Genomic DNA, 10562 nt, shown 5'->3' with positions numbered 1-10562 from the left:
GGCTCCCCCACCTACTGCATTAGAAATGCAAATATAGGAGACTTTCGTTCCTGAGGATAAGGGCTGCTCATAGGTTTTTTCAGCCCTGTAATGCTACTGCCATTCTGACTCCCCAAATTCCAGATGCACCAAGATTCCTCCCAGACAAAAGGTGCCACACAAGAAAGCTCTTGCTGTCCACAGAGTGCCCAGGGTGCCCCAACAACTGAACCTGAAAGCCAAACCTTACACGCTTTTTGTATTGAGGAAGGAGCTGCTGTTCCCTTTCTTTCCACTCTGCGCTTCAAGTGCCGGTCCCACCTGCCCAAAATGGAAGAGAAATGAAGATACCTCCCAGACAAAAGGTGCCATTCAAGAAAGCTCTTGCTGCCCAAAGAGTGCCCAGGCTGCTCCACCAACTGCACCTGAAAGCCAAAGCTCACAGACTTTCTTTCCTGAGGATAAGGGCTGCTTTTCCCTTTTTTCAGCCCTGCGCTTCAAGTACCTGTCCCACTTGCCCAAAATGGAAGAGAAATGAAGATTCCTCCAGAGAAAAGGTGCCACACAAGAAAGCTCTTGCTGCCCAAAGAGTGCCCAACCTGCTCCACCAACTGCACCTGAAAACCAAAGCTCACAGGCTTGCTTTCCTTGGGATAAGGGCTGGTTTTCCCGTTTTTCAGCCCTGCGCTTCAAGTGCCTGTTTCAGCTTTCCAAAATGGAAGAGAAATGAAGATTCCTCCCAGACAAAAGGTGCCACACAAGAAAGCTCTTGCTGCCCACAGAGTGCCCAGGCTGCTCCACCAACTGCACCTGAAAACTAAAGCTCACAGGCTTTCTTTTCTGGGGATAAGGGCTGGTTTTCCCTTTTTTCAGCCCTGCGCTTCAAGTGCCTGTTTCAGCTTTCAAAAATGGAAGAGAAATGAAGATTCCTCCCAGACAAAAGGTGCCACACAAGAAATCTCTTGCTGCCCACAGAGTGCCCAGGCTGCTCCACCAACTGCACCTGAAAGCCAAAGCTCACAGGCTTTCTTTCCTGAGGATAAGGGCTTCTTTTCCCTTTTTTCAAGCCTGCGCTTCAATTGCCGGTCCCACCTGCCCAAAATGGAAGAGAAATGAAGATTCCTCCAGACAAAAGTGCCACACAAGAAAGCTCTTGCTGCCCACGGAGTGCCCAACCTGCTCCACCAACTCCACCTGAAAGCCAAAGCTCACAGACTTTCTTTCCTGGGGATAAGGGCTGCTTTTCCCTTTTTTCAGCCCTGCGCTTCAAGTGCCTGTCTCAGCTTTCCAAAATGGAAGAGAAATGAAGATTCTTCCAAGATAAAAGGTGCCACACATGAAAGCTCTTGCTGCCCACAGAGTTCTCCGGCTCCCCCACCTACTGCATTAGAAATGCAAATATAGGAGACTTTCGTTCCTGAGGATAAGGGCTGCTCATAGGTTTTTTCAGCCCTGTAATGCTACTGCCATTCTGACTCCCCAAATTCCAGATGCACCAAGATTCCTCCCAGACAAAAGGTGCCACATAAGAAAGCTCTTGCTGTCCACACAGTGCCCAGGGTGCCCCAACAACTGAACCTGAAAGCCAAACCTTACACGCTTTTTGTATTGAGGAAGGAGCTGCTGTTCCCTTTCTTTCCACTCTGCGCTTCAAGTGCCGGTCCCACCTGCCCAAAATGGAAGAGAAATGAAGATACCTCCCAGACAAAAGGTGCCATTCAAGAAAGCTCTTGCTGCCCAAAGAGTATCCAAGCTGCTCCACCAACTGCACCTGAAAACCAAAGCTCACAGGGTTTCTTTCCTGAGGATAAGGCTTCTTTTCAATTTTTTCAGCCCTGCGCTTCAAGTGCCGGTCCCACCTGCCCAAAATGGAAGAGAAATGAAGATTCCTCCAGACAGAAGGTGCCACACAAGAAAGCTCTTGCTGCCCACAGAGTGCCCAGGCTGCTCCACCAACTGCACCTGAAAGCCAAAGCTCACAGACTTTCTTTCCTGGGGATAAGGGCTGCTTTTCCCTTTTTTCAGCCCTGCGCTTCAAGTGCCTCTCTCAGCTTTCCAAAATGGAAGAGAAATGAAGATTCCTCCCAGACAAAAGGTGCCACACAAGAAAGCTCTTGCTGCCCACAGAGTGCCCAGGCTGCTCCACCAACTGCACCTGAAAGCCAAAGCTCACAGGCTTTCTTTCCTGAGGATAAGGCTTCTTTTCCCTTTTTTCAACCCTGCGCTTCAATTGCCGGTCCCACCTGCCCAAAATGGAAGAGAAATGAAGATTCCTCCCAGACAAAAGGTGCCACAAAAAAAGCTCTTGCTGCCCAAAGAGTGCCCAACCTGCTCCACCAACTGCACCTGAAAGCCAAAGCTCACAGACTTTCTTTACTGGGGATAAGGGCTGCTTTTCCCTTTTTTAGCCCTGCGCTTCAAGTGCCTGTCTCAGCTTTCCAAAATGGAAGAGAAATGAAGATACCTCCCAGACAAAAGGTGCCACACAAGAAAGCTCTTGCTGCCCACAGAGTGCCCAGGCTGCTCCACCAACTGCACCTGAAAGCCAAAACTTTGAGACTTTCTGTCATGGGTGAAAGGGCTGCTCTTCAATTTTTTCAGTCTTGCGCTTCAGGTGCCAGTCCCACCTCCCCAAAATGGAAGAGAAATGAAGATTCCTCCAGACAAAAGTGCCACACAAGAAAGCTCTTGCTGCCCACAGAGTGCCCAGGCTACTCCACCAACTGCACCTGAAAGCCAAAGCTCACAGGCTTTCTTTCCTTGGGATAAGGGCTGCTTTTCCCTTTTTTCAGCCCTGCGCTTCAAGTGCCTGTCTCAGCTTTCCAAAATGGAAGAGAAATGAAGATTCTTCCAAGATAAAAGGTGCCACACATGAAAGCTCTTGCTGCCCACAGAGTTCTCCAGCTCCCCCACCTACTGCATTAGAAATGCAAATATAGGAGACTTTCGTTCCTGAGGATAAGGGCTGCTTTTCCCTTTTTTCAGCCCTGTAATGCTACTGCCATTCTGACTCATCAAATTCCAGATGCACCAAGATTCCTCCCAGACAAAAGGTGCCACATAAGAAAGCTCTTGCTGTCCACAGAGTGCCCAGGGTGCCCCAACAACTGAACCTGAAAGCCAAACCTTACACGCTTTTTGTACTTGGGGAAGGAGCTGCTGTTCCCTTTCTTTCCACTCTGCGCTTCAAGTGCCGGTCCCACCTGCCCAAAATGGAAGAGAAATGAAGATACCTCCCAGACAAAAGGTGCCACACAAGAAAGCTCTTGCTGCCCACAGAGTGCCCAGGCTGCTCCACCAACTGCACCTGAAAGCCAAAGCTCATAGGCTTTCTTTCCTGAGGATAAGGGCTTCTTTTCAATTTTTCAGCCCTGCGCTTCAAGTGCCGGTCCCACTTGCCCAAAATGGAAGAGAAATGAAGATTCCTCCAGAGAAAAGGTGCCACACAAGAAAGCTCTTGCTGCCCAAAGAGTGCCCAACCTGCTCCACCAACTGCACCTGAAAACCAAAGCTCACAGGCTTGCTTTCCTTGGGATAAGGGCTGGTTTTCCCGTTTTTCAGCCCTGCGCTTCAAGTGCCTGTTTCAGCTTTCCAAAATGGAAGAGAAATGAAGATTCCTCCCAGACAAAAGGTGCCACACAAGAAAGCTCTTGCTGCCCACAGAGTGCCCAGGCTGCTCCACCAACTGCACCTGAAAGCCAAAGCTCACAGGCTTTCTTTCCTGAGGATAAGGCTTCTTTTCAATTTTTTCAGCCCTGCGCTTCAAGTGCCGGTCCCACCTGCCCAAAATGGAAGAGAAATGAAGATACCTCCCAGACAAAAGGTGCCATTCAAGAAAGCTCTTGCTGCCCAAAGAGTATCCAAGCTGCTCCACCAACTGCACCTGAAAGCCAAAGCTCACAGGCTTTCTTTCCTGAGGATAAGGGCTTCTTTTCCCTTTTTTCAAGCCTGCGCTTCAATTGCCGGTCCCACCTGCCCAAAATGGAAGAGAAATGAAGATTCCTCCAGACAAAAGTGCCACACAAGAAAGCTCTTGCTGCCCACGGAGTGCCCAACCTGCTCCACCAACTGCACCTGAAAGCCAAAGCTCACAGACTTTCTTTCCTGGGGATAAGGGCTGCTTTTCCCTTTTTTCAGCCCTGCGCTTCAAGTGCCTGTCTCAGCTTTCCAAAATGGAAGAGAAATGAAGATTCTTCCAAGATAAAAGGTGCCACACATGAAAGCTCTTGCTGCCCACAGAGTTCTCCGGCTCCCCCACCTACTGCATTAGAAATGCAATTATAGGAGACTTTCGTTCCTGAGGATAAGGGCTGCTCATAGGTTTTTTCAGCCCTGTAATGCTACTGCCATTCTGACTCCCCAAATTCCAGATGCACCAAGATTCCTCCCAGACAAAAGGTGCCACACAAGAAAGCTCTTGCTGTCCACAGAGTGCCCAGGGTGCCCCAACAACTGAACCTGAAAGCCAAACCTTACACGCTTTTTGTATTGAGGAAGGAGCTGCTGTTCCCTTTCTTTCCACTCTGCGCTTCAAGTGCCGGTCCCACCTGCCCAAAATGGAAGAGAAATGAAGATACCTCCCAGACAAAAGGTGCCATTCAAGAAAGCTCTTGCTGCCCAAAGAGTATCCAAGCTGCTCCACCAACTGCACCTGAAAACCAAAGCTCACAGGGTTTCTTTCCTGAGGATAAGGCTTCTTTTCAATTTTTTCAGCCCTGCGCTTCAAGTGCCGGTCCCACCTGCCCAAAATGGAAGAGAAATGAAGATTCCTCCAGACAGAAGGTGCCACACAAGAAAGCTCTTGCTGCCCACAGAGTGCCCAGGCTGCTCCACCAACTGCACCTGAAAGCCAAAGCTCACAGACTTTCTTTCCTGGGGATAAGGGCTGCTTTTCCCTTTTTTCAGCCCTGCGCTTCAAGTGCCTGTTTCAGCTTTCCAAAATGGAAGAGAAATGAAGATTCCTCCCAGACAAAAGGTGCCACACAAGAAAGCTCTTGCTGCCCACAGAGTGCCCAGGCTGCTCCACCAACTGCACCTGAAAGCCAAAGCTCATAGGCTTTCTTTCCTGAGGATAAGGGCTTCTTTTCAATTTTTCAGCCGTGCGCTTCAAGTGCCGGTCCCACCTGCCCAAAATGGAAGAGAAATGAAGATACCTCCCAGACAAAAGGTGCCACACAAGAAAGCTCTTGCTGCCCAAAGAGTGCCCAACCTGCTCCACCAACTGCACCTGAAAGCCAAAGCTCACAGGCTTTCTTTCCTGAGGATAAGGGCTGCTTTTCCCTTTTTTCAGCCCTGCGCTTCAAGTACCTGTCCCACTTGCCCAAAATGGAAGAGAAATGAAGATTCCTCCCAGACAAAAGGTGCCACACAAGGAAGCTCTTGCTGCCCAAAGAGTGCCCAACCTGCTCCACCAACTGCACCTGAAAACCAAAGCTCACAGGCTTGCTTTCCTGGGGATAAGGGCTGCTTTTCCCTTTTTTCAGCCCTGCGCTTCAAGTGCCTCTCTCAGCTTTCCAAAATGGAAGAGAAATGAAGATTCCTCCCAGACAAAAGGTGCCACACAAGAAAGCTCTTGCTGCCCACAGAGTGCCCAGGCTGCTCCACCAACTGCACCTGAAAGCCAAAGCTCACAGGCTTTCTTTCCTGAGGATAAGGGCTTCTTTTCCCTTTTTTCAACCCTGCGCTTCAATTGCCGGTCCCACCTGCCCAAAATGGAAGAGAAATGAAGATTCCTCCCAGACAAAAGGTGCCACAAAAAAAGCTCTTGCTGCCCAAAGAGTGCCCAACCTGCTCCACCAACTGCACCTGAAAGCCAAAGCTCACAGACTTTCTTTACTGGGGATAAGGGCTGCTTTTCCCTTTTTTAGCCCTGCGCTTCAAGTGCCTGTCTCAGCTTTCCAAAATGGAAGAGAAATGAAGATTCCTCCCAGACAAAAGGTGCCACACAAGAAAGCTCTTGCTGCCCACAGAGTGCCCAGGCTGCTCCACCAACTGCACCTGAAAGCCAAAACTTTGAGACTTTCTGTCATGGGTGAAAGGGCTGCTCTTCAATTTTTTCAGTCTTGCCCTTCAGGGTCCAGTCCCACCTCCCCAAAATGGAAGAGAAATGAAGATTCCTCCAGACAAAAGTGCCACACAAGAAAGCTCTTGCTGCCCACAGAGTGCCCAGGCTGCTCCACCAACTGCACCTGAAAGCCAAAGCTCACAGACTTTCTTTCCTGGGGATAAGGGCTGCTTTTCCCTTTTTTCAGCCCTGCGCTTCAAGTGCCTGTCTCAGCTTTCCAAAATGGAAGAGAAATGAAGATTCTTCCAAGATAAAAGGTGCCACACAAGAAAGCTCTTGCTGCCCACAGAGTTCTCCAGCTCCCCCACCTACTGCATTAGAAATGCAAATATAGGAGACTTTCGTTCCTGAGGATAAGGGCTGCTCATAGGTTTTTTCAGCCCTGTAATGCTACTGCCATTCTGACTCATCAAATTCCAGATGCACCAAGATTCCTCCCAGACAAAAGGTGCCACATAAGAAAGCTCTTGCTGTCCACAGAGTGCCCAGGGTGCCCCAACAACTGAACCTGAAAGCCAAACCTTACACACTTTTTGTACTTGGGGAAGGAGCTGCTGTTCCCTTTCTTTCCACTCTGCGCTTCAAGTGCCTGTCTCAGCTTTCCAAAATGGAAGAGAAATGAAGATACCTCCCAGACAAAAGGTGCCACACAAGAAAGCTCTTGCTGCCCACAGAGTGCCCAGGCTGCTCCACCAACTGCACCTGAAAGCCAAAGCTCACAGGCTTGCTTTCCTGGGGATAAGGGCTGTAATTCCCTTTTTTCAGCCCTGCGCTTCAAGTGCCTGTCTGAGTTTTCCAAAATGGAAGAGAAATGAAGATTCCTCCCAGACAAAAGGTGCCACACAAGAAAGCTCTTGTTGCCCACAGAGTGCCCAGGCTGCTCCACCAACTGCACCTGAAAGTCAAAACTTAGAGACTTTCTGTCATGGGTGAAAGGGCTGCTCTTCAAATTTTTCAGTCTTGCGGTTCAAGTGCCAGTCCCACCTCCCGAAAATGGAAGAGAAATGAAGATTCCTGCGAGAGAAAAGGTGCCACTCAAGAAAGCTCTTGCTGCCCACAGAGTGCCCAGGCTGCTTCACCAACTGCACCTGAAAGCCAAAGCTCACAGGCTTGCTTTCCTGGGGATAAGGGTTGCTTTTCCCATTTTTCAACCCTGCGCTTCAAGTGCCTGTCTCAGCTTTTCAAAATGGAAGAGAAATGAAGATACCTCCAGACAAAAGGTGCCACACAAGAAAGCTCTTGCTGCCCACAGAGTTCTCGGGCTCCCCCACCTACTGCATTAGAAATGCAAATATAGGAGACTTTCGTTCCTGAGGATAAGGGCTACTCATAGGTTTTTTCAACCCTGTAATGCTACTGCCATTCTGACTCCCCAAATTCCAGATGCACCAAGATTCCTCCCAGACAAAAGGTGCCACACAAGAAAGCTCTTGCTGTCCACAGAGTGCCCAGGGTGCCCCAACAACTGAACCTGAAAGCCAAACCTTACACGCTTTTTGTACTTGGGGAAGGAGCTGCTGTTCCCTTTCTTTCCATTCTGCGCTTCAAGTGCCGGTCCCACCTGCCCAAAATGGAAGAGAAATGAAGATTCCTCCCAGACAAAAGGTGCCACACAAGAAAGCTCTTGCTGCCCACAGAGTGCCCAGGCTGCTCTACCAACTGCACCTGAAAGCCAAAACTTAGAGTCTTTCTGTCATGGGTGAAAGGGCTGCTCTTCAATTTTTTCAGTCTTGCGCTTCAAGTGCCGGTCCCACCTCCCCAAAATGGAAGAGAAATGAAGATTCCTGCGAGAGAAAAGGTGCCACTCAAGAAAGCTCTTGCTGCCCACAGAGTGCCCAGGCTGCTTCACCAACTGCACCTGAAAGCCAAAGCTCACAGGCTTGCTTTCCTGGGGATAAGGGCTGTAATTCCCTTTTTTCAGCCCTGCGCTTCAAGTGCCTGTCTGAGTTTTCCAAAATGGAAGAGAAATGAAGATTCCTCCCAGACAAAAGGTGCCACACAAGAAATCTCTTGCTGCCCACAGAGTGCCCAGGCTGCTCCACCAACTGCACCTGAAAGTCAAAACTTAGAGACTTTCTGTCATGGGTGAAAGGGCTGCTCTTCAAATTTTTCAGTCTTGCGCTTCAAGTGCCAGTCCCACCTCCCGAAAATGGAAGAGAAATGAAGATTCCTGCGAGAGAAAAGGTGCCACTCAAGAAAACTCTTGCTGCCCACAGAGTGCCCAGGCTGCTTTACCAACTGCACCTGAAAACCAAAGCTCACAGGCTTGCTTTCCTGGGGATAAGGGCTGCTTTTCCCTTTTTTCAACCCTGCGCTTCAAGTGCCAGTCCCACCTCCCCAAAATTGAAGAGAAATGAAGATTCCTCCCAGACAAAAGGTGCCACACAAGAAAGCTCTTGCTGCCCACAGAGTTCTCGGGCTCCCCCACCTACTGCATTAGAAATGCAAATATAGGAGACTTTCGGTCCTGAGGACAAGGGCTGCTCATAGGTTTTTTCAGCCCTGTAATGCTACTGCCATTCTGACTCCCCAAATTCCAGATGCACCAAGATTCCTCCCAGACAAAGGTGCCACACAAGAAAGCTCTTGCTGTCCACAGAGTGCCCAGGGTGCCCCAATAACTGAACCTGAAAGCCAAACCTTACACGCTTTTTGTACTTGGGGAAAGAAGCTGCTGTTCCCTTTCTTTCCAATCTGCGCTTCAAGGGCCGATCCCACCTCCCCAAAATGGAAGAGAAATGAAGATTCCTCCCAGACAAAAGGTGCCACACAAGAAAGCTCTTGCTGCCCACAGAGTGCCCAGGCTGCTCCACCAACAGCACCTGAAAGCCAAAGCTCACAGGCTTTCTTTCCTGAGGATAAGGGCTTCTTTTCAATTTTTTCAGCCCTGCGCTTCAAGTGCCAGTCCCACCTGCCCAAAATGGAAGAGAAATGAAGATTCCTCCAGACCAAATGTGCCACACAAGAAAGCTCTTGCTGCCCACAGAGTGCCCAGGCTGCTCCACCAACTGCACCTGAAAGCCAAAGCTCACAGGCTTTCTTTCCTCGGGATAGGGGCTGCTTTTCCCTTTTTTCAACCCTGTGCTTCAAGTGCCTGTCTGAGTTTTCCAAAATGGAAGAGAAATGAAGATTGCTCCAGAGAAGAGGTGCCACACAAGAAAGCTCTTGCTGCCCACAGAGTTCCCAGGCTGCTCCACCAACTGCACCTGAAAGCCAAAGCTCACAGGCTTTCTTTCCTGAGGATAAGGGCTTCTTTTCAATTTTTTCAGCCCTGCACTTCCAGTGCTGGTCCCACCTGCCCAAAGTGGAAGAGAAATGAAGGTACCTCCCAGACAAAAGGTGCCACACAAGAAAGCTCTTGCTGCCCACAGAGTTCTCCGGCTCCCCCACCTACTGCATTAGAAATGCAAATATAGGAGACTTTCGGTCCTGAGGATAAGGGCTGCTCATAGGTTTTTCTGCCCTGCAATGCTACTGCCATTCTGACTCCCCAAATTCCAGATGCACCAAGATTCCTCCCAGACAAAAGGTGCCGCACAAGAAAGCTCTTGCTGCCCACAGAGTGCCCAGGGTGCCCCAACAAATGAACCTGAAAGCAAAACCTTACACGATTTTCTACTTGGGGAAGGATCTGCTGTTCCCTTTCTTTCCGCTCTGCGCTTCAAGTGCCGGTCCCACCTGCCCAAAATGGAAGAGAAATGAAGATTCCTCCAGACAAAAGGTGCCACACAAGAAAGCTCTTGCTGCCCACAGAGTGCCCAGGCTGCTCCACCAACTGCACCTGAAAGCCAAAACTTAGAGACTTTCTGTCATGGGTGAAAGGGCTGCTCTTCAATTTTTTCAGTCTTGCGCTTCAAGTGCCAGTCCCACCTGCCCAAAATGGAAGAGAAATGAAGATTCCTCCCAGACAAAAGGTGCCACACAAAAAAGCTCTTGCTGCCCACAGACTGTCCAGGCAGCTCCACCAACTACACCTGAAAGTCAAAGCTAACAGGCTTGCTTTCCTGGGGATAATGGCTGTAATTGCCTTTTTTCAGCCCTGCGCTTCAAGTGCCTGTCTCAGTTTTCCAAAATGGAAGAGAAATGAAGATTCCTCCCAGACAAAAGGTGCTACACAAGAAAGCTCTTGCTTGCCCACAGAGTGCCCAGGCTGCTCCACCAACTGCACCTGAAAGCCAAAACTTAGAGACTTTCTGTCATGGGTGAAAGGGCTGCTCTTCAATTTTTTCAGTCTTGCGCTTCAGGTGCCAGTCCCACCTCCCCAAAATGGAAGAGAAATGAAGATTCCTCCCAAATAAAAGGTGCCATTCAAGAAAGCTCTTACTGCCCAAACAGTGCCCAACCTGCTCCACCAACTGCACCTGAAAACCAAAGCTCACAGGCTTGCTTTCCTTGGGATAAGGACTGCTTTTCCCTTTTTTCAGCCCTGCGCTTCAATTGCCTGTCTCAGCTTTTCCAAAATGGAAGAGAAATGAAGATTCCTCCCAGACAAAAGGTGCCACACAAGAAAGCTCTTGCT

General features: G+C 49.5%; 2 long non-coding RNA genes across 2 annotated transcripts in view; one reads left to right on the top strand and one right to left on the bottom strand.

Annotated features, from left to right (window-relative positions):
* LOC127462250 (uncharacterized) overlaps positions 1-10104 on the top strand; it is a 35303-nt gene extending 25199 nt beyond the window's left edge. The window contains exons 3-4 of the long non-coding RNA XR_007900374.1: positions 8534-8610; positions 9573-10104. This is a non-coding gene — a long non-coding RNA (uncharacterized LOC127462250). The remainder of the gene's footprint in view (positions 1-8533; positions 8611-9572) is intronic.
* Positions 1792-10300, bottom strand: LOC127462252 (uncharacterized). The gene is made up of 2 exons (XR_007900376.1): positions 10212-10300; positions 1792-1941 (listed from the first exon to the last, which is right to left on the bottom strand). It is a non-coding gene; the product is annotated as an uncharacterized LOC127462252 (long non-coding RNA).
* Between the last annotated feature and the right edge of the window lie 262 nt (positions 10301-10562).

This window comes from Manacus candei, unplaced genomic scaffold, assembly GCF_025592945.1.
Source record: "Manacus candei isolate 608988 ecotype Guabito, Panama unplaced genomic scaffold, ASM2559294v1 h1tg000124l, whole genome shotgun sequence".
NCBI classification, from domain to species: domain Eukaryota; kingdom Metazoa; phylum Chordata; class Aves; order Passeriformes; family Pipridae; genus Manacus; species Manacus candei.
Note: the sequence above shows the minus strand (reverse complement) of the source record. Positions and strands in the feature narration are given on the sequence as shown.